Raw genomic sequence first — 5779 nt, forward strand, 5'->3', positions numbered from 1 at the left:
TTTGCAACATTAAAAAAATTGCATGAATGGATCAAAAGTATAAGGCACATTGTAAAACGTTCAAGAAAATGTAAAGAAATTCAATAAGGTCAGCAATTCCTGTTGTGACTCAGCATGATATTGACCCATTAGTCACTGACACTCCAACGGACTGAGTCTACTAGACTTCTATCATTTATCAATATTCTCTATAAAGCTCAATAGAATACCTAATGTTTAAAAGACAGATATGAAGTAAGAGACAAATCATAACCAGTAAGTATTAGAGATGAAAAGTATAATCATGTACCCAAGACATATATGTTATTAATGATGATGTAAGAGTATTCATGAACACTATAACCATAAACAATCTACTGAGTTGAAATTGATTTATAAAAGCTGTAAATGTTTCAAAATGCTAATTTTTTGATAATTAAAGATAATTATTTTTCAGTTTTAAAAGCTTATAAAGTTCCAGATATTGAACAGAAACATCATTTTAACGTAGGACTTGTGTGGAGCCCAAAGCACCAGTGAGTTACATAAGCAAAGCACAGAAAAGTTCTCTGTCCCTTTTCCTCTTATGCTGTCTTCTCTCCAGCTCCACTTGACTATGTAGAGTGTCCTGTAATGAGCTAATTTAAAAGAGAAAAGTTCACACCAGTTTAAATTGTTTTGTACTTTGCGAGGAAACTTACTGAAAGCAGACCTCTCTGTCAAGGTAGCTGTGTCCTGGGATGTCCCTAAAGGAGCATGATGGAAGGGGAAATTTCGACGTGGCACAGTCAGCTGTTTGAAAGAAAAATGGACAGAGATACTATTGTGTACCCTCTATGGGCTGAAACCAATGTTTTGGATACATAGAAGTTTGGCAGGAATTATAGTTTTAAGCTGATTAGAAGGAGAAGTTGGGAGGAGATATAGCAATAGATTTGATTGGCTTGTGAAATGAAGGTATCTGTGGTCCATCTTATGTTTATAAATTGTGATCTCATGAGGTAGAAGTTTCTAATACCCAAATCGATGGGGTAACTCATCAAGCAGTGAAAATAGGATTTCAATAAATCACAAAGCTTCTGTAAAACAAAGGAAACAATGACGGGAGGAGACAGGATGCAGAAGGAGAAAATAAATTCCTTGCCAGCTATTTGTCTGAGAGATGATTAATATCTACATTATATTAACAGCTCACAAATAGAAATAACAAGAAATAATGAATAGATTATAATGAAACGAGCAGGCTGTTCACAAAATTGGAAGTACAAATGGCCAATAAACATGAAAAAGTGTTCAAAAGCTCTACACAGAGAACTGCAGATTAAAGCTACGTTGATTGTCTCACCCCAAGATGAATCATAGTCCTTAAGTAAACAATAACGAATTCTGGCCACAAAATTGACAAGTGGAACCCATGTTTACTGAAGGTAGGAACAGAAAGGAGTATAACCACAGTGGTATTCAGTGTGGAGAGCCCTCCAAAAATTAAAAGTAGACTCCATATGACTCAGCTCAACCACTTTGGGGTATTTACTAAAATGAATCCAAATACACATGTCACAGAGAAGCCTGCACATCAGTTACTACTGTGGCCCTATTCACAACAGGTAGGTCATGGAACTAACCTGGTGTCCACCAGTAGAAGATTCCATAAAGAAAACGTGTAAGTGATGAATGTTTCATCTTACATTGTTTGCAGGAAAATGAATACTATTGGATACTGTCAAATCAAATGAATTATGTCTGTTTCAGAAAGAAATATTCTGCACGTGTTTTCTTTTCTGTGGTTGTTAGGTTTTATCCTTATAACAGAAGTCATGAATATTCACCTGGCATGAATGATGAAGCCAAACCTCCAAGGAGACCAAAAGGGGACCAGTGGGAGGGGGATGGTAAGAAAAGAGCTTGGAAGAAGTTCGTTGGGAGAAAGGATATTCAGGCTACATCATATACTTGTGTAAAAGACCCCTATGTGATCATGTACCATGTACAATGGATATATGCCACTGTGTGTGGGGGGGCAGGGGGCAGTCATTGTATTCCAGGTAAAGTTGAACAGGTCAATTAGAATGGAAACTCTACACTGTGCCTAATAGTTTACTCATTTAGATCTCAGGTGAATGAATTTTTATTAATGCCCTGTGCTCTGAAATGAAGTGATTGAGAGGAACAAATGTGCCAGTCAGCTTTCCTTTTATTATTGTGAGTCAAGTAAAGAAATTCGAAAAGAGATATGTAGTACTTTAAATAGTACTTCCAATGTTCATTGTTGATAAAGATCTCAAATTTGCCAAAATTCTGAGTTAGGGCACAACAATATTTATTGTTTCATTTCTTATTTTGTTCTTCACTAAACAAATAATTGAGAGCTGGGCCTGGTTGTGCATGCCTTTAATCCCAGCCTTGTCTATATAGTAAGTTCCAGGGCAGCTGGGATGACAGGGAGATCCTGTCTCACAAAAATAAATCAGAATTGATATTAAAATATTACTGATAAATATATTTAATGAAGACTAAAAGAATACTAGAAAATATTTTGGGCTTTCTTGGGAAATTATATATATATTATATATATTATATATATATATAATTTGTGAGTGTATTAAAGTTATACATCTACTTTGGCTTTTGTAGTGCAGGGTCAAGCCTGGTTATCACAATTATGTTTCAAGGGACTGAATTCTGTTCATAATTTTCACATGAAATATAAGGTGCATATTGGGAATTTAATTATGAGACTTTTTTAGGCACAGAGTGTTAAGGATAAACTAACTTGCCAAGTCTATTTTTAAGCAGAACAATGTACAAGGTAGTAGTAGTCCAAAGTGAGAAGAGCATATCATAACAGACATGATTCCCATTTCAAAGAAAGTGGTCTATTCTGGTAGAATTGCAGAAGTGCAGAGAGAATATCCAATAGGTTTGCTCTATCTGGACTGGGATGCTACCAAGCCAGGAGCCCACTGCCAGCTGAGTGCACTTTGTTGGGTTCATGATGAGAGAATAGTGCAGGGGGTTACAGATGGCCACATAGCGGTCATAGGACATCACAGCCAGGAGGAAACATGGAAGAAGAACATTTGAGTAGCACAGGCCAGAAGAGAAATTCCTCTGTCTTGAGTCAAAAGGTTGTACAGAATCCTAGGGAGAATGACTGACACATAACAGATTTCCAGAAAAGAAAAATTGGCCAAGAAAAAATACATTGGCTTTTGCAGTGCGGGGTCAAGCCTGGTTATCACAATTATGAAGCTATTTCCGATTAAGATAATCAAGTACATTATGGAGAACATTCCAAACAGAAACCGTTGGAGGCTGGGAAGGTCAGAGAATCCCAGGAGGATGAACTGAATCACTGTGGAAATATTGTCTTCTGCCTTGATCTCTGTATATTTCATCTGTGGAAATTATTTAACCAGAAGTTCAATTATTTCCTTGTTCTTACCTCCTATAAGTTTATATATAAATTGAAGATAGCAGCATTTCAAATGTCTGAGTTCCACAGAAGAAACTGAGGGATTATTTATAATATACCCATAAACTTTTTATTTGTAAATACGTCCATGTGAATATTTATTGCCTTTTGTATATATGTTCTGGTTTATGACAATGAGGCATGCCACTTTAAATGTTCATCTACTCAAAGAAGTGAAAATAAATATCATTGTTCAATTAACAATAATTTTACTTTTTTATTGAATTAATATTTTTTACTTTTACAATTAACTATAATTTTACTTTAATTTTGTTTAAATTTCTCTTCTTTCCAAATATTTTGGCATTGTATAATTATCAGACATTAATACTGACTGAATAAATATCTACTAATACTCCTAAAATAATGTTTTACAAAAATGTGCTTATTATTTAAATGTTATTTTTCCCAATGCTTTTTAGCTCTGTTAATTCTTACCAAACTTTACAGGCTTTCATTTTTAAATAATTATTACTATTACCAATAATAATTATTACTATTACCGATGAAATCTAAACTCACAAACATTATTCAGAGTCTTTGTTATTTTAAAGTCTTTTTGGCATTGAAATGTGCTCTCAGGATGGAATAAAGAATTTTAAGGTGATTTTCCTCTATATGCTAACTCAGGGAAAGAAGGAATCACTTTAGCATGTGTGATCAAGAAAGCACATCTAGTAGCTGGAGAGATGGCTCAGCAGTTAAGAACCCTGGTTGCTCTTGCAAAGGACCTGGATTCAGTTCCCAGTACCCACATGGCAATTAACTGATGCCTTCTTCTGACTTCCATAGACACTGCATAACATGAGTGCACTTACATGTATTCAGGCAATACACTCATACATATAAAAGAAAAATAAAATTTCAAAAAAATGCAGAAAAGAAAGCACGTCTAGCAGGGTGTGGTGGCCCACAGCCCTAATCTCAGCACTCAGGAGAGGCATGTGGATCTCTTGGAGATCAAGGCCAGCCTGGTCTACATAGTGTGCTCCAGGGCAACTAGTGTTACTGGATGACCCTGTCACAATAAAACACCCTGAAAGTATACAAAAGGAAATCTATATCAAAGTTCTGCCCCCCAAAGCCAGGATTCATTGTGAAAGAGGTGATTAGATAGATTGTAAGAGCCAGAGGAGGTGGATGACCACAAAGAAACAGTTTTCCAGACAGTTGGGTATTCGTAAGAACTCGCAGCAATGTCAACAGCGTGCACAATCCCCATAGTAATCTCTAGCAAGAAAAAAATCCAGCATAGTCGTGGGAATGTGGACAAGAAACCCGAACACTACCTGAGGAACCATTGGCAACTCAAGGCTATCGGGAATGGGATAACCTCGTTTAAGGTTGTGACTCTTGGTACATTGAGCAGGACCCCTACCAAAGAGCACCCAGGGGACATTTATTTCACTTGATAGGCAGACACACACACACACACACACACACACACACACACACACACACTAGACTACAAGAAATTGAATGGAGGGTAATACAGAAGATAGATAGGGGAGAGCATCTATTTTTAAAATGACCAAGATTTATTTTGTAAAATTCTTTAGAATTCTTTTTAAAAAGTCTAAAAGTTAAATAAATAATTAATTTAATACTCAAATAGAAGGAAAGAAAGAAAGAGCAATCTGATCTAAGTGCATGTATCTGCTCACATCTTTGTTAAATGGGGATCAGCCACAGCTTGTCTCTGAGTTGTTTCTAAAGCATTCATCTCCTCACTGATTATTCTTAACCTGCTGAGTTCACTTGCTCCATTCTCTTGCATTGTGTGCATTTGTGTGAGTTCATACATGCATATGTTAACTTCTTATTTAATTCGATTAACTCAATTTAAATGTAGACCTCTATTGTAACTTTTGATATTACATATTTTTTCTATGTTTATGATCAGGTAGTCAGAAGATAGATTTTTAGGAATTATGATAATTTCATTCACTATTGCAGAAATACTTCACCACCTCGTTGTTTTCAATGTTTGTTAACTAATTCCATAGTAAGTATTATTCATTAAAAGACAAAAGCACAAACTCTCCTCAATGAGGAGGCAGTTGCTAGAATTTTTAAGCCACATGTGTGGCTTTTGGTCTGGATTTTATCCTCAACTGCATAAATACAAATAGGGAAGGAGCATTAGTTATTGTCAGATTTGGACAACCTGAGAATTTGTGATGATGGTAGAAATGTTGTCATACATTTTTTCATTTCTAGAATGTTTTCACTTCTGTCATATTATATTTTAATATATTAAAAGTAAATCAGTTTATCAATGATCATAGAATAATAACATAGCATTTTGTTACTAAAATATGAAGA

The 5779-nt window shown here is 35.3% G+C and overlaps 1 pseudogene; it reads right to left on the reverse strand.

Moving 5' to 3' along the window:
* Positions 1–2841: 2841 nt before the first annotated feature.
* LOC103747504 lies at positions 2842–3377 on the reverse strand (annotated as a pseudogene).
* Between the last annotated feature and the right edge of the window lie 2402 nt (positions 3378–5779).

Source organism: Nannospalax galili, unplaced genomic scaffold (genome assembly GCF_000622305.1).
Source record: "Nannospalax galili isolate Female #2095 unplaced genomic scaffold, S.galili_v1.0 scaffold565, whole genome shotgun sequence".
NCBI classification, from domain to species: Eukaryota; Metazoa; Chordata; class Mammalia; order Rodentia; family Spalacidae; genus Nannospalax; species Nannospalax galili.